Here is a 19,196-nt window from a genome sequence, read left to right as displayed (position 1 = left end):
ATTCAAATTAAGTTACAGAACCAGGATTTCTCCATTTGAAATCTATATTGCTTGGATTTGAATCACGTATGTCTCATGAAGCAAGTGAAAATATAATTCAGCCCAGGGTAAAGAGGCTAGGCAGAACTATGGTTTTGTGTGCTGCCTCCCTCTGTTGAATTTTAACAGCTTCCAAACATTACAAAATAAACTACCAACCACAGTGCCAGCCATGACAGTAATGACAATTTCTTTCATTCAGTATGAACAGCCATGTCCTCCTTCCTTTCCAAAACACCTTTTTCTATCCTTCTTTGATGAATATGATTTCCACAAAGATAACCATATTCAACAAAAAACTCATAGAGAAGTTTAGTTTTGTGGGTGACTAATTAGAAGCACTCCTAAATACCTGCTGATCCTCTTCACTAGAAAATTGGTAAAGTCAATCATATGAGTATTAAATTATCCTAATAAGGTTTGTCCTGTGGACAGCTGTGAAACCATGTTTAACTCTAAGCAAAAGTAGTCCCGTCCCCACCCCCATATCTCTGTTGATTTACCTCCAGTGCAAGCAACTCATTTTTATGCCTATGTTTGCCTTTAAAGCAGCATGTTCATCAAAAGGTTGCTAGCCCCCCCCCATTCTAAACTTTTGATCTGTGTCTCTCAGAGTCTTTCAATTTCAGAATCAAAACAAGTTTTTTTCCCCTTCTTGAAACTGATCCTTTGAGTCCCACTATGCATGCTGGGCAAATGACATCGTTTTATTTTCATTATGCTTGTATACGGGTACAAGGGAATGGGATAGATGAATCTCAGTTCTGATGTCCCCAAGTTTCTCATTTTTCTAGTTTTAAATTCAGTTTGCCACATTTCCTCATCAGTTTGCAATATTTTAAAAAATGAATGCACTTTAATGTACATTTATCCTAATATGTGCATTTTTGGATGCAATCATATACAAGTTTGCAAGCCGTTTCCCCAAACATAAGACATTTTTGCACATTAATTTCACTAGTCTACACATTTTTATGCACACTTTCCCATAATATATGCACTTTTGTACACAGTTTTTCAGTGGCAAACTGCGTCACATCATTTCAAAAGATGGCTATGTTTCCAAGGATAGCTGTGGCAAGTGCAATTAGGCAAGTTGACATTAAAGTGCAAAGAAATTATATTTCTCCCCCATACCTAACTGGAACAGGCAGTCCAGTACTATCAAGATACTTTGGCTGCTGCTAACTCAGCAAAGAGTCTGCTGTGTAAAACAGCATCCTAAACTTGTCAAATGGAGCAGTCATCCAAATCTGCCACAGTTCCTATGACAAAACCCATCACTTGAGATGATACTTACACTTCTGGCTAGCTTCATCTCCCAGATTTGGGGTGACTAATAATATATACATTTTCAATGTTTTTTAAAAAATCAAATTATATCAAGAACATATTGGTATAGTAGTACAAATGGGACCCTGCAACAAAACGTTGTAGTGTCAAATGCAGTGTCTGTTCATGTTTCCAGCCATTTCCTCCCTTCTTCTCTCCACAATTCTGTGCACACTACATTCAGCCCTCTTGAGACATTTCATCCCCTCCATTTTTAGGTGGGGGTGGGAAGCGTTCATATTTTTGCTCAATCCCAGTTACACCAAATTACTATTTCACCTCTCCATTGGTATGGGTGGGTTGCTCTTTTTCCATTCCTCGAAACATTTAAAATAGCTTCTTAGCGTGAACCAGGAAGTGACCTATCTAGAAAATGAGATTTCTATTCTTTTTAATATCTATGTTAAATCACATAGTGGTTTTCTGTTATAAGTTTATTTATTAAATAAATAAAATAAAAATAGATGTCTTCCCCTCCCTCCTCCACTTCCAGCCATTCCCTTCCCTTCCCACTTCTACTCCATTGTCAAAGGTGTTTTCCCCCTCTCACTCATTCAGCATTTCGTATCACTGAGTTCTTATGGGGCTGTTTTTGGGGAATGGGGAGAATCTCCCCTCTTACCTTTTTTTCCTAAAGATTTTTTGCATCTGTGCAAACCTTGGAGTTACCCTGAGTCTGCTAATACCTTTCTCTTGCACGTGGGTGGTGCTATTTTGGTTCCAGCTCTACAAAAACAGGAATGTTCAAATCAGAAAGGAAGGAAAGATGGCCAGCTTTTCAATATGGTCATGTTCTAGTTAGAGGACAATTGTTATGCCCTTCCACCATTTCTAGGCATAATCCTATGAACTGTTTAACAGCAGAGTGGATCATAGAACTAAGATTCTACAAATGTGTAGTTCATATGTTTTTCTTGCCTTGAACTTTAAGGAAGGGGGAATTTATTTAGTCATTGAGGCTGCAATCCTGCCCACTCTTACGTTGGAGTAATTCCCATTGAACTCACTGGGACTTACTTCTGAGTAGGATTACACTCAGAGATATTTGTTGCTCTGTCTTTCAGTCTCGCAAGAGGATTTCCAGGGTATAGCTAAGCAGGCTAGGTCTGGTCAGCGCCTTGACGGAAGATCTCTTGGGAACCACATGTATGCCACAATGTAAGAAAGCTGGGGTATAAATGAAAGAAACATTCCCAAGGGAAATTGCAAAAATAAAATTAAGCAGCATATAAAAGAACAAAAAAAACCCTAAGATTCAAGTAAATGCTAACAATAAGACCAGCAGCAGTGGTAGGGAAGCGATGAGTACGTGACTTCCCATCACTGCTGTCGCTAGGGATGGGATCCATTGGTCAGTGCCAGTTTGAAAGCAATCTGTCGACCTAAGAGGTTGGTATTGATTCGAGTTCGTTATTTGCCCATTAGCCGCGGCTTTTACCAATCCATTTCCCCCTCCCCAAAACAACATTCATATTAATATCAATATTTTAAAGGAAATGTCAGTGCTTTAAAGGAAATGTTAATAAATTGAAGGAAATATCAATAAATTGAAGGAAATGTTGATAAAAATATCAATATTTTAGAGTTGTTGTTCTTTAAAAAAAAACAATTTCCAAAATAGCGGAAAATCACTGCTTAAAAATTCAATCCACAATGATAGTGAATAAGCGAATTAATGGAAAATTCAGTACCAAATCCAAATTGGGCGCAGTTCAATTACATCCCTGACTGTCATTGCAGCATACTGGGAGGGTGAAGAGGAGGGGTGAGGTGGCAGCAAGGTTGGTATGGTGCACATGCACCAGCAGGAACAGCGGATTGGTTCCATCGGTGCATTTGCAGTGTGCCACCTTCACTGCTCCCCTCCCAGTGCACCCCAACAACAGTACTGATGAGAGGCTGTGTAGGCAGCTTCGCCCTGCCAACCACTGCTGAATAAATTCACTTTAAAACATCATGACACACTGATTCTTGCCCTAGTATAGGTGGGAATTATTCAGAATGCAGAAGTTAGCAGAACTTGTAGGAACATAGGATGCCACCTTATATTGACTCAGACCATTGGACCATCTAACTCAGTCATTGGTCCATCTACACTGACTGGCAGCAGCTGACCAAGATTTCAGGCAAAAACCTCTCCCAGCCCTACCTAGAGACACCAGGGGTTGAACCTGGAACCTTCTGCATGCACCTACCACTGAATTACAGCCCTTCCCCCATGAGCTATAAGAAAATACAGAACTAAATTTGAATATTGAGATACTTGGAAAATAAAAAACAAGTAACAACATTTGTTCTGGGGAAGAACAAAAAGCATTTTTTAAAAGGCCATTGGCTATTAGCCAGCAAGGCAGCCTGCACATATGCAACTGGAGCTCCCCGAGAGAAACTGAAAGAAACGTATATGCTCTAAAAACTCTGTCATAGCTGGCTGTTGAAATCTTGTAGGCGTACACTTGGGATTCTGGATCATGGACAGTGAAATCAATGTAGAAATTTCCAGTGAATCTAAGGCAGTGAATTTGAGCAACTCCTCAGTGCCTCTTTTTATTATTTTTTATCAGATCTAGATGGGGACAAATAGATATTGTAATCTGATAAATATAGAGCAGAATAATAAAAAATGCAGTTAATTCATTCTGGATGCTTTTTACTAAACTTCTCATACATAAAGCACACCTTCTGCTTAATGACACCCTGTCCTTTTAATTCCACCATTACTAACTATGATAATATGGTGCACTCTCATTAGAACATTAATAGGATCATGCAAGTTTTATGTCAGTTTTCAGTGCTCTAGGCCACTTGAGAGTCACGTTGCAAGTTGCATGTATCAGTAATGTCCCCTTTAGCCTCATTGAAAGCCTTCCTGCAGCTTAGTTTATCCATGCACAATATAGCTGAGTTCATTTGAGTCAGACAGTGAATTTTCATTACTCAGAATCTAATTTAATGAGTGTTGTGCCTGTAAAGGCAGGATGCCAGTTTTTAAGATTACTATATGGATGACTTTGGTCCTATCTGACCTTATTTTTAATTCAGAGCACTAAAAATTAAATCTTACTAATGAATATGCTTCTTCATATAATCAGGACACAATAACTTATGGTCATACTAAGCTTCCTTTAAACAGCTTGATCTATGCAAAACTACACTAGTCCAAACTCCCCAAAGACCTTGACAGTAGAAACAGTCCAATCCAGTGGGAAATGTGCCAAATGCAGAAAAATAGGGCACAAATTAGTAATGGGCAACCCCCTTTTTACTGTCTTCAGTTCAGAATCAAGTTGGTGCAATGTTTAGAAACGTTTGTCTGTTTTCTGACTGTTCTTTCCCAGGTTGTAATGTTGGGTCTGTACATGCTGTTTCTGCCATGCACATATATATATATCACCATGTTGCCTGTTGGGAATTGTAGTTCCGCTTCCCCTATCCACCTACCCCACAGCACTAGGCAAGGACAGAGAACTGCTTTAGAAATCTAGCTGCCCTCTCAATAAATGAACACACCCAGAAAAAGGACAAGGTTTTAGATTAGGAGGGGGTGTAACCACCACACAAAACACTGGCAAGCAACAAGCAACAAGAGTTTGGCATAACACTTCAGGATCTATTTTACAATCATACAGTTGTAAGATTGATTGCAACAATAGCGTTCAAACCAGTTGTTTCAGGCTGATAGCAAAGCATCTTTATTTTTGCTATACATATTGGTTGCCATCCATTAGTAGGGTTATTATAATTTGAAAAAGATCTGATAATAATTTGGAAAAGTCCTTTGCTTTCAGGACTTGCATACTTTATAATTATGCAGACAAACTGTGCTTGGAATAGGTACCCATCAACTAAAACATGGTTTGAGTTCGACATGTGGTTTACTTATTCTGTCCAAACTCAACAAAGTATGTCATTGTAATCTTTTCCTTCCACATCCCCTTTTGTTTCTGAAAAATGTAAAAGCAAAAAACAATGCTCAGATAAGATGTCTTATCTGGCTCTGATACTTTCCTGATGTTTCTGTTTTGTAGCCAAAATTAAAGCATTCTCATTCCGAAAAAGGCTTCTTGCATTAAATTCCTTTCAATCGGCAACTTGTGCAGCATTATCTGATATGATCCAAAAACTGGAAGGACCCCCCCCCACCCCGCACACATCATCAGAGAATTAGAAGAAATGGCAGCCACTGCCGAATCAAACAGAGTTCCCCCCCAGGAGCTTGGTGGGATTCTTATCCTGAATGTTTTAATGCAATTCATGCTATATTTAGGTTATTTTCATAAAAGCATAAAGGAAAGGAAGTGAACTGGGGGTCTCTTTTGAAATCCAAACATAGTTACTTAGATCCCCAATTATTGACCATGATATGGCAGTTAGAAGGTAAATGTTTCAGCTAACCTTTTGTTCTTTTAAAAAAATGAATAGTTTTTAAATGAATAACATTATTTAGATTTTAAGGGCTCAATCCAACTCATATTTATGTTGAGCTGCGGGGAACTGGTTATGGCAGAACCCTGACTATGCTGGCAGGGTGCAGGCTCTGCTGGCAGAAGCCCCTCCGCTGCAGCGGAGGTGGAACCCTGCCGGCTCAGCCGGGGGTCACCAAGGAAGCCCAGCATGGCAGAACGGGTGTCGGCAGAAGCTGGTGGAAGCCCCCAAAAAGGAGAGTTCTGGGGGGTGTTGGGGAGGAGCCAAGGGGGGGACTTATGCAATATCCAACTCCCATTCAGGTGCTCCAAGTTATGCTGAGGAAAAGGTCAGTCTAAGAAAATAATTCTAATGGAAGTCAATGAGGAGCGCTTATTGATGGTAGGGGTATTTCTGAGAGCTGCCTTTTTCTTTTTCTTTTGTGTGCGCAGCTCCTTGTGGAGCCGACGTTCTGCCAGCCCGGTGGCTCCCAAACAGGAAATGGATGCCGCAGAGCTTCCCAATGGCTCCTCCTCCACTGGCTCCCCTTCTGCCGACTTCCCATGAGTTAGATTGCTCTGCCCGTCCACAAGCATCATTTGTATTTAATTTTTATTTTATAGGACTTTTATTTGAAATCACATTTTGACTGCATTCTGGTTCAGGATGCTTGGCATTTGACGACCCTACTTATGGGAAATGTTTTAGGAACCTCTTGTTGGAAAAGTCAGCAAGCCCCATTTGCAATGGAATAATCAGGAATTCACGTTAAGCTCCGGGTTCTTCCTTGGAAACCATGTCCTTATCTGCCCCACACCTGATGCTGTAGAACAACAGGTGTGGGGGAGGTTGGTGTGACATATGACTGTAAATATGTAACAGACTATTTTTACTTATTAGGTTTTCTGTGATAAGGGGAAATCCAAATTAAATGTAAACAAACAGTATGGGCTGGCATTTTGATGATGAAGGCACTGTGTGGACGACACAAAAAAAGACAGAGCAGGAGAAGCACCAAGTCCACAATAAACTCCCATCTGGAAGCACCCTCCATTAATGGAGAATCCTGAGCACAAAAGGCAAGAACTAGGACTACCCTCAGTTCTCTGTTATGAATGTGGGAGGGGGGAGGAGTCACCAAGATTAGACCTTATTAAATGTCCCTCAGACAAAGGTAAAGAGTGAAAAGTCAAATTGCATTATTTTGCTACACAATACTTATGGCTCATGAAAGGATTGTGCTTCAAACATCCAACTTTTTCTCCTGTCTGGTGCCTTAGTGTTTGGAACAAGCCTCAGAATCTCTGAACTTGTTCATTCCATTTATCCCTACATCTTTGCTCCTTTCAGTGGCCTCCTCAAAGAAATTACATAAAGAGACCTCCTTTGGACAGCACTGTCAAACTTCTTTGAACAATGAAATTTCAATCTGTCACACACAATGCCAGATGCATCCTCCACCCCACCCCCACCCCACTGTCCTGGTAGAGAAATAATAGCAACTCCCCAGCCAAAACAATAGAATACTTCCCTGTTCTAGGTGATCGGCTGTCTCATTATACAATTGTGAATAACAATAATCGCTGATGGTCTCGTGGGTGACATTTCTCATTCCTTATCAGCGCTGCTGCATACACCAGAGCTTGATAACACCACCAGAATAAAGAAAAGGACTCTCACCAAGCTATCTGTGTAGAGGTGAAAATGATTTGTTTATTGAAAAGAGTATCAGCTGGTGTGTGTGTGTGTGTGGCAGAAGGGGTGTACACATACAGAGGAGGCAGTTGGATCCTTCGATGACAAGGGAGTTAAAGGTGTGCTAAAGCAGGATAAGGGGATTGCAGAGAAGCTAAATGAATTCTTTGCATCTGTCTTTACATTGGAGGATACAGGACAGATCCCTGAACTAACTTTTGTGGGAAGGAAGTCTGAGGAACTGAGGTGAATAGTGGTGACAAAAGATGAAGTTCTAGGCTTCATAGATAAAATAAAAAACTGACAAATTGCCGGATCCGGATGACAACCACCCAAAAGTTCTTTTAACAAAGTCTTTTTTAAAAAGGTGAAACGGATCAGCTTTTCTTTGCTATGGATAAACTTTCAAACCTTTGCCTTTGCTTTAAGGTGAAACTGACTAGTCTGTGTCTTTCCTTTGCTGTGAATAAACTGACAAGCCTGTGCCTTTGCTTTGCTAGGATGAAACTGACAGGCCTATGTGCTTGCTTTGCATTAAAGAAATCTTGTTTTCTCCCAAGTCTGGAGAGGGAAGGATCCAATAAGATTCAGAAGAGGAGAAGGAGGGGGAGTGGGTGCCAGGTAGGCACCCTTTAAAGCCTCTGTTGAAGCTAACCCCACCATCTATGAGTGGGTGTCGGAACCTATCCCTACTCTTTCATTGTTATTCCTGCCTCTGCTACCAAAGTTTCTGTTAAAAAAGTAATGTCCAAGCATGCATCTACTTTGTTAACTGAGGTTTTACTGTATGCAACTTGTCCCCCAGAACTACCTCCATACCTGAGGACTGGGAAGTGGCCAATGTAACACCAATCTTTAAAAAGGGATCTGGGGGATCATGGAAATTTCAGGCTGGTTAGATTAATGTCTGTCCCAGGAAATCTGGTAGAAAGTGTTGTTAAATATAAAATGACCAAGCATATAGAAGACTGAGCCTTGGTGAAGCAGAACCAGCATGGCTTCTGCAAGGGTAAATCCTATTTCACTAACCTATTAGAGTTCTTTGATGGTGTCAACAAGCATATTGACAGAGGCAATCCAGTGGATATAATATACTTGGACTTTCAAAAGTTTTTCAACAAGGTACCTCACCAAAGATTCCTGATTAAGCTTAGCAGTCATGGAATAAGAGGAGAGGTCCTCTTGTGGATCAGGATCTGTCGAGGAAACAGAAAGCAGAGAGTAGGAATAAATTGACAGTTCTCCCAATGGAGGTATGTAGAAAGTGGAGTCACCCAAAGATTGGTATTGAGACATGTGCTTTTTAACTTGTTCATAAATTATCTAGATTTAGGAATGAGCAGTGAGGTGGCCAAGTTTTAATTTGTTCAGGGTGTTAAAACAAAAAGGGATTGTGAAGAGCTCTAAAAGGACCTCTCCAAACGAAGTGAATTGGTGGTAAAATGGCAAATGCAATTCAATGTAAACAAGTGTAAAGTTATGCATATTGGAGCACAAAATATTAATTTCACATATACTCTCATGGGGTCTGAAATGATGGTGACTGACCAGGATGAGACCTTAGGGCTGTAGTGGATAACTTCATGAAGATGTTGACCCAGTGTGCGCTGGCTGTGAAAGAGGCAAATTCCATGCCAAGGATCATTAGGAAAGGTATTGAAAATAAAACTGCCGATATCATAATGTCGTCATACAAATCTATGGTGTGGCCGCATTTGGAATACTGTGTACAGTTCTGGTCACCTCACCTCAAAAAGGATATTGTAGAGCTATAAAAGTTTCAGAAAAGGGCAACCAAAACGATCATGGGGATGGAGTGATTCTCCTGTGAGGAAAGGTTGAAGCATTGGGGGCTTTTTTAATTTAAAGAAAAGAAGAGTCAGAAGTGACATGATAGAAGTGTATAAAATTATGCATGACATGGAGGAAGTAGATAGAGAAAAGTTTTTCTTTCTCATAACACTAGAACTCATGGATATCCAATAAAGCTGAATGTTGGAAGATTTATTTTATTTATTTATTTATTTATTAAATTTATATACCGCCCAACTAGCAATAGCTCTCTGGGCGGTGAACATAAAACAGCATAAAAATACAATAAATAACAAAACAATACTAAAATACAAGCAACAATCCAACACAATAAACATTTTTAAAATTAAATCAGTGTAACTTAAAATGCTTCAGAGAATAGGAAGGTTTTGACCTGGCGCCGGAAGGAGAGCAGAGTCGGCGCCAGGCGTACTTCCTCAGGGAGACTGTTCCATAGTTCGGGGGCCACCACTGAGAAGGCCCTAGATCTTGTCATCACCCTCCGGGCCTCCCTGTGAGTTGGAACCCGGAGGAGGGCCTTCGTAGCAGAACGTAGTGCACGGGCCGGTTCATATCGGAAGAGGCGTTCCGCAAGGTATCGTGGTCCCGCACTGTATAAGGCTTTATAGGTTAATACCAACACTTTGAATCTAGCCCGGAAACATATTGGCAACCAGTGCAAGCTGGCCAGAACAGGTGTTATATGCTCGGACCGCTTGGTCCTTGTCAGCAATCTGGCCGCCGCATTTTGCACTAGTTGTAGCTTCCGAACTGTCTTCAAAGGTAGCCCTACGTAAAGCGCATTACAGTAATCCAAACGTGAGGTTACCAGAGCATGTACCACTGATGTAAGGTCCTCTTTACTCAAATAGGGACGTAGCTGGGCTACCAACCGAAGTTGGTAAAACGCATTCCTAACCACCGAGGCTACTTGAGCCTCAAGTGAGAGGGAAGAGTCTAAAAAGACTCCCAGACTACGAACCCGGTCCTTTAGGGGGAGTGTAACCCCGTCCAGGACAGGGTATATATCCACCATCCGATCAGAGAACCCGTCCACCAACAGCATCTCAGTCTTGTCTGGATTGAGCTTCAGTTTGTTAACTCTCATCCAGTCCATTGTCGAGGCCAGGCAACGGTTCAGCAAATCGACAGCCTCACCTGAAGAAGATGAAAAGGAGAAGTAGAGCTGCGTGTCATCAGCATACTGATGACAACGCACTCCAAAACTCCTGATGACCTCTCCCAACGGCTTCATGTAGATATTAAAAAGCAGGGGGGACAAAACTGACCCCTGCGGGACCCCATATTGGAGAGCCCGCGGTGTTGAGCAATGTTCCCCAAGCACTACCTTCTGGAGACGACCCGCCAAGTAGGAGCGGAACCACTGCCAAGCAGTACCTCCAACTCCCAACTCCGCGAGCCTCTCCAGAAGGATACCATGGTCGATGGTATCAAAAGCCGCTGAGAGATCAAGGAGAATCAACAGAGTTACACTCCCTCTGTCTTTTTCCCGACATAGGTCATCGTACAGGGCGACCAAGGCTGTCTCAGTGCCAAAACCGGGCCTAAAACCCGATTGAAATGGATCTAGATAATCAGTTTCATCCAATAGCGCCTGGAGCTGGCCAGCAACCACCCGTTCCAAGACCTTGCCCAGGAATGGAACATTCGCCACTGGCCTGTAGCTGTTAAAATTGTCTGGGTCCAAGGAAGGCTTTTTCAGGAGTGGTCTCACCACTGCCTCTTTCAGACAGCCCGGGACCACTCCCTCTCGTAAAGAGGCATTTATCACTTCCTTGGCCCAGCTACCTGTTCCATTCCTACTAGTTTTTATCAGCCAGGAGGGGCAAGGATCCAGTACCGAAGTGGTTGCACGTACCTGTCCAAGCACCTTGTCCACGTCCTCGAGTTGAACCAACTGAAGCTCATCCAACAAAACAGGACAAGACTGTGCTCCGGACATCTCACTAGGATCTACTGCTATAACTTGAGAGTCTAGGTCCTGGCGGATACATGAGATCTTATTCTGGAAGTGATCGGCAAACTGATTACAGCGGGCCTCCGATGATTCCACCGTGTCCGGAGGGTTTGAATGGAGAAGCCCCCGGACAACTCGAAAGAGCTCCGCTGGGCGGCAAAGAGATGATTTAATAGTGGCAGCAAAATGATGTTTTTTAGCTGCCTTCACTGCTCCTACATAGAGCTTAGTCGAAGCACTAACCAGCGCATAATTGTATCCGTCGGGAGTTCGTCTCCATTTCCGCTCAAGCCTCCTCCTATCTTGCTTCATCGCTCTCAGCTCCGGAGTATACCATGGAGCTGTATGAGCTCTACACAGGAGAGGGCGTGCAGGAGCGATCGTGTTTACAGCCCGGGTCATCTCCGTATTCCACAGAGCAACCAGGGCTTCAGCAGGAGCGCCAGTCCTATCAGCCGGAAAATCCCCCAGAGCCCTTTGAAAACCTTCAGGATCCATTAGTCTCCGGGGGCGGACCATTTTAATAAGTCCCCCACCCTTGCAGAGGGAAGAGGTTACTGAAAGTCTAAACTTCAGCAAGCAGTGGTCTGTCCATGACAAAGGGAGTGTTGTAAAACTCCCCACATCCAGATCACTTTCCCCATGCTCAGTAGCAAAAACAAGGTCTAGAGTGTGCCCCGATACATGTGTTGGACCACTAACATATTGAGACAGCCCCATGGCTGTCATGGAAGCCATGAAGTCCTGAGCCGCGCCAGACAAAGTGGTCTCGGCATGAATGTTGAAATCCCCCAGTACTATTAGTCTGGGGGACCTCAACAATATATCCGAGACCACTTCCGCCAGCTCAGTTAGGGAAGCCATTGGGCAGCAAGGTGGGCGGTACACCAAAAGGATTCCCAGCCTGTCCCTCTGGCCCAACACAAGGTGCAAACACTCCAGGCCAGTAACTGAATGAACATGGTGCTTGGTGAGTGAGATGGAACTCTTATAGACGACAGCAACCCCACCTCCCCGACCCTCAGATCTACCATGATGCTGAACCAAGTACCCCGGTGGGCAGAGCTGAGAGAGACCAACTCCTCCCTGCTCACCCACCCAGGTCTCGGTTATACATGCCAGATCGGCTGCCTCATGCACAATCAAATCGTGGACGAGGGAGGTTTTATTATATACCGATCTGGCATTTTAATAACAGCAACTGGAGATCTGAGAGTTGGCTGATTTGGAACAGACAAAAGAAAATACTTCTTCACACAGCGCATAGTTAAACTATGGAATTTGCTCTCACAAGAGACCATGGTGGCCATCAAATTGAACAAGTTTAAAAGAGGATAGGACAAGTTTATAAGGCTATCAGTGGCTACTAGCAATGATGGCTATGCTCCACCTCTTCAGTCAGAGGCAGTATGCTTCCAAATACCAGTTGCTGGAAACTGTAGGAGGGGACAGTGCTCTTGCACTCAGGTCCTGCTTGCAAACTTCCCATGGGCAACTGGTGGGCAACTGTGAGAACAGGATGCTGAACCAGATGGGGCACTGGCCTGACCCAGCCAGCTCTTATGTTCTTATGCAAACCCATATTATACACAATATTTTCTTAAAAAAAAAAAAAAGTCCATATGGACAGTCTAGGGCAGCGAAGACCAATTCCTTCACAGAGTCCAACAACAACTGGAGAACACCACATATGCTACTGCAAAAAATTGGCTAGATGAACCAATAGTTTGGCATTACAAGGCAGCTTTATATGGTTGTGTGATTATAGCAGACTAGAAGATCCTCTAAGAACTTGTTTGTGCCTACGGCCAATGTAAATAGTATGTGATTTGACCTTGCATATCTGTTTTTCCCTTTCAAAATAGCAACTAGTGGGAGGAGAATCAGGATCAGGGCCATGACATGAGGTAGGCAGTTAAGCCTTTCCTTCTCCTGTTGCAGTCCTAATGAATATATCCCCCCAAGTTGCTATTTGGCATGGGAGGGAAGCTACCATTTGTGCTACAAGCAGTACTCTCCTAGGGCAAACAGCAAGTAGGGGAGAGCCATCCTTGACTTCTATTTCCTGGTTTTGTGTGTGTATCTTTGTTACGGTGCACACATGTGTGCATAAACAAATGTTAGGGCTCTGCTGAATTTTTGTCAGTGACAGGTTTTGGTATGAAAAAGGGAGATTGCCCCCACCTAATGTTCTCCAAGGGTCCTCCCCCTCTCAAAAAAAGCCTGCTTTTTTGCACATTTATTTCATTTTACTCTTGTTCATAGTCCCTCTCTGCAACTCATATGACATAAAATGTTAGAGTATTCCTGATGGTGATATGGCCCAGACAATTAGGGATCGTGTAGGCAGCATGATAACACTGTGTCGCCATGTAGCCAAATCTGGCTATGTGATCAATCACAAAGCCACAGAGTGAGGATAATGCTTCTTGCAATTACCCTGAATATGTATATATGTGCTTTGAATCCTATTACACAGGATCTACAGATGATTGCCAAAACAGAACACATTTTGTAGGGGATGGGCTTTTTATTTGTTTGCATCATGCAACACACTCTTTGCTTCTTTCCAGCTCTCTTTATCGTACTTTGGTGTACAAACTTTGGTGTAAACCATTGGTTTCACTGGCCACTGCACGCATGCAGTGACTCACTATTCTTGAATCCAGATGCTTCATAATCTTATCTCAAGGTTCAACATCCTCTGAGGTACATGTTTGATTTCTGCAAACTGCTTTTACAAACTTCTGAAAAGTGTTCTGTTTGGGAGCTAGATGTATATGATGCATGGAAAAATGTAGTGCTTTATAATGTTAAAATTAATTTCTGAATGGTGTTTTCTTTAGACCTTTGCATTCCAACACTTTCCCAACAAGTGCAAAGCTTTCCCTTTTTCCTCCATTCTCCTTTCCCTTCTGATTCATGAGAGTGAGTGTTGTAGACAGGCCTGATACCAGTGGGCAGCCAGGTGGAGCACAGTCCGAAGGGCCCCAGAGCTCAGAAGGGCCCCTGGGAGGGTGGAGTTCTCACTCTGTGACAGCATCAGGTCGCGAGGTGTGATTTGTGGTGCAGGTCAACCCTTTACCTCAGGTTGCCAATCACACCATGACCCGACACTGGCACGGATCATGGAACTCTACCTTCCCAGAAACCTCCCATGCAGCCAGTGCAGCCTTAAATAGGCCCAGCCACCCCACCTCCCACATTGCCACATCAGCGCATGCAACTTTGTGCATACACAAAGAGTTAGCGCACTGATGTGACGAAATGGGAGGAGGGGCAGCCGGGCCTATTTAAGGCCATGCCAGCTTCATGGGGAGCATTGGTGCCCAAGAACCCCCTCATGCCTGCTGCGTGCCCTGGTTGCAGAAGCCTTTTAAGTTTTACACTGCACCTAGTAGTGCAGTAGGCATATTTACAAATACTAAAATGATGACTTAAGAAAAAAAAAAATTCTGAAGTCAGATATTCCAAAATTCCTTAGAGACCACCAGATGCTATGAAATGTCTTGATCACAACACTAGATTGTTACTGTATTTAACCTTTTCATTCAAATTTAAGCAAATATGCTCCTCCCCCCCACCTGACCTGTGAGAGGATAAACTTTCTGCATTAAATAATCCAGGTTATATATTTTTTCATGTGGCCTATGAGAGGATGAATTTTCTGCACTAAATTATCTGGGTATTCACCCTGCTGTTTTCCCCATGCTGCAAATCAGTACCCCTTTGAAAAGGGACAGTTACCTTACTATCAGTGAAATCCCAGGCATGTCTACTAATAAGCAAACGCTGCTAAATTCAGTTGTGAGTAAAGGGCTGCAGCCCAGCAAACCTATCTGGAAACATAATTTTAGTGCTGCTATAAAAAGCACTTTGCGGGAATTATTGTCATTGAGAAAGTATATCTTTTGTCAAAATGCAGTATTGTGACAAGAAAGGTAAATAATTAAAGGGTAGCTCCTGAAATACATCTTGGCACCATTTCTTGGAGGAGTTGTTTTATCGTTCTCAAACCACTTACATACTGGAAGAGCATCACTTCCAAAGAGGTTCTATGAATTATGCAGCAGTTGTCATCCATAGGAACAAACAAAAAACCTGGTAGTTCTGATAGAAGGCTTTATAATGCCCAAGGGATTTGCATATGAAAAACTAATAGATTAAGCTTTAAGAACCGTTTGTTGCCCACATAATTTTATCTCCTTTTATGCTTTTCCTCTGGAGAGAGTGTTGATTACATGGAAGGGAGGGACCACTATCCTAAAGTGTTTACAGCTGCTTTCACAGCATTAGTGGCAGCCTGAAGTAAGCCATGCTTCAGCCCAACCCCATGTGAGCTACTTAAGCTAGCAAATCTCCTACTGCTATTAATGGCCACAGCTCATTACAAGTTTAATTCATAAGGATACAGAGAGACATATGCATTTTAGAGATTTAAAGATAAGAGCTCTCATTGCCCACAAGATGAAACATATTGATTGTTTATGATACCCAACTGTCAAATTAGAGCACTTCAATACACACACACACACATACCAAAACATACAACAGTACTGATGCAAGACATGGGTACTTTTTCATGTGTGCATCACAGGCACCTGTTGAGGCAGTGTCCATGACAACTAACACTACTTACCATGTGTTCAAAGCAGTGTTTTTTAACACATGGAAGGATGGATCCTTATCCACGCAAGCATTCTATATATCCCACTGTTCTCTCACTAATACCAGTATCATTTGCTGTACCACCACTAATCTCACCCCGCCCCATACCCCAAATAAGGTTTACTAATAGTACAGATTTACTTTAAAATCAAAATGATTTCATCTCCAGAGAGATTTCCCATGCACAAAAAACCTTGGGGCATAATTTTTAAAAGTGTTTGTCATTTGTGCACAATAAAGGTTAGGTAGGAGGGTTCTCATTTTTTAAAAAAATTAATTGATCTCTTTACCTTAATCAGAGTGACAAATACAACAATTTGCAATCATTACAGGGAAAATGCATCCAGACCAAGTTCCTGTAAAAGCAAAAGGCGTTTAAACAGATGGCAACTGTTTTCACTGTGCTTTTATTTCCCCAAGTTAACCTGAGGGTTCTCAATTGAGAGAAAGCTTGCAAGCCCATTCAGGCAAACACATTTATAAGACCCCTTCAGACCTTCATGCCAAACACATGACAGTCAAGAGTAGAATGGGCACACCCAAAAACATTAGGATGGGGCCAATGCAAGCTTCCCTATTGCTGTACACACTTTTGCCCTAGTGATCCAATTTGACTGCCAAAAGAGAGCTTTGCAGGCCAATCTTGTGCATGTTTACTTGGAAGGAATTATCTCTATATTCAGTGGGCTTACTCCAAAGCAGAGTGACAGCTATATTACTGTGACGTTATAGCCCCTCACTACCTACTGCCATCTGACAGTACGATATGGTTAGGGACAATGCACATTACTGCTGTTGTGTTGCTCCTGTACCATACTGGGAAATGGGGGGTTATTTGTGCCTCTGCAAACATCACAAATACATACACCATCTTTACATAAATCATAAAGGATCTCCAATAAAAAAACCTTTAGCTTGTTTTCATTTGTATACCTTAATGCAGGGGTCATCAACCTTTTGGGACCCATCGGCACATTTGGAATTTTGTTGTGGACACCAGCTACAAAATGGCTGTCATGGGCGAATGGCTTCAATGTAGGAGAGGCTGAGACAGTTCAAACAGGAACTGAGCAGGAAGAGCAAACAGTCCCTTGTGCATTGTGGATTGTTGAGGATATATTTACTGAAACCTTTCATGAGCATTGTAGGAGGTACTGACAGATACAATGCACCTGAAAGTGCCACATTGGTGATCCCTGCCTTAAATCCTGGGAAACTGATTGTGACTTTTGTAACTGACAATCTACTTGGCTCATTATTCTTACCTAAATCTAGATAATCCTGTATGGACAAATAAGACATACATTTGGTCCTTGCAAAAGCGCCTTAGAGAAGTCAAGAGCAATGTGGACCATATGTTTCTCATCATAATATAATCTTTTAAAAAAGTAACCTCCATACAATAGTAATAATATATGATACTTCAACAGGCTAATGATATTTGGCACTAAAACAAAGGATGGTATGAGCATACTTTCAAAAATTATGTAGTTTTTCTAATCCTCTGAAATACCACATCAAAATTCCCTGTGAGTGCATAATCAACAGAGCCAAAGCAAGAATTCACCTTAGAAAATATGTGTATATATGCTTTATAGTTGGAGAAAGGTCATAGCACCATGGCAGCGCATATAAATTTCTTTCAAAAGATCTGAGATTCAATCCTCAGTATCTCCAGCTGAAAGGATCCCAAACAGCACAGCTGGGAAAGACTTCTATTTCAGAGGCACTGCTGGTCACAGAAGACAAAATCGCTCTAGATTGGATAATGACCTGGCTCTGCAGCAGCCAGGCAACATCATGTGTTCAAAGTATGAGTGTTCAAAAGCTCTTCAGGAAAAAGTGCAGAACTTGCAGCTTCATTAATGCAGCAAAATGGATGGCAGGATGAAAGAAAACATCATCCCTGACAGGTTGTGTTAAAATGGTTTTTATTCATGTACAACTACTCATTTATCATGAGTGCAGGATCAGCTATAGGCTTTTTTCTCTCTTTTTGCTGCACTCCAGGGGGTGAAAAGGCTGGGCAGCAGCTCCCTAACGCACCAATAACAGTCTGCTTTCCTTCTCTGCTCCTCCTTCAGTGTCTCAGGCCTGACCTCATAATAAGAGATCTGTTGGATGAGTGCAAACACCTACCCAGTGCCACATCCTGTTTTTCACAGCAGCCAACAAGATGCATGAGTGAAGACTGGTCATACGGGCTTGAAGGTGACAACCCTTCCCTACTGTTGTTCCCCAGCAGCGGATATCTAGAGACATATTGCCTCTGAATCTTAGAGGTTCCACAAACCCATCATGACTAAAAGCTATTATTCAACTTGTTCTCCATAAATTTGTTGAATCCCCTTTTAAACCCATCTAAACTAACTTTGGGCAGTAAATTCCAAAAATTAATTATTAAGTGTTGGGTGAAGTAGATAAGAACAGGCAGGGTGTACCTCTAAGACGGTGCCACGCCATCTTGGATGCCCTTCGGCTCCTGCCCTTGCTATAGGAAACAGGAACCTGGGAGGTTATAATTTAAGGGCAATAAACTTAATTGTAACCACTATAAAAATCACACCAAATTCAGCTTTAGTCTGATACATGCCATATCAGTAGCCAACCCAAGTGCCAAAAATGACTAGGGAAAGCTTCCAAACTGATCAGCTGGTTGAATCAGATGGTTTTCACAATGACATTAACTTCCATGTGCAACATATCTCATCCATATTGCAATTTGCCTCCCTGGGCTCTTACTAGGAGGAAGGGCGGGATATAAATAAATGCAAGGTCAGTGGCTAATAAAACCACTTTAATCCAGGATTTAATCCTGGATGAGTGCGCTGACATTGTGTGTATTACTGAAACCTGGCTAAATGACCAGGGTGGAGTGGGACTTTCCCCAGGTTTTGTGGCATTCCAGCAGCCCAGATCCAGGGGATGGGGAGGTGGTGTTGCAATTGTCTATAGGGAATCTATCTCCCCTGTTAGGTATCCTGTCCCTATCTCCTCTGGCTTTCAGCGTGTGTGCCTGGCGTTGGCTCGGGGTGACAGAGTTGGGATTCTGTTGGTGTACCGTCCACCCTGCTGCCCAACAGTCTCCCTCCCTGAGCTGGTGGAGCTGGTCTCGACGTTAGTGTTGCAGTTTCCCAGGCTGATAATCCTGGGTGATTTCAACATACATGCTGAGGTTAATCTCATAGGGCCAGCTCAGGACTTCTTGGCTGCCCTGACAACCATGGGGCTGTCCTTAATTTCTTCTGGACCAACTCATGTGGCAGGA

The sequence above is a fragment of the Rhineura floridana genome, chromosome 8 (genome assembly GCF_030035675.1).
Source record: "Rhineura floridana isolate rRhiFlo1 chromosome 8, rRhiFlo1.hap2, whole genome shotgun sequence".
In the NCBI taxonomy this organism is placed as follows: domain Eukaryota; kingdom Metazoa; phylum Chordata; class Lepidosauria; order Squamata; family Rhineuridae; genus Rhineura; species Rhineura floridana.
Note: the sequence above shows the minus strand (reverse complement) of the source record.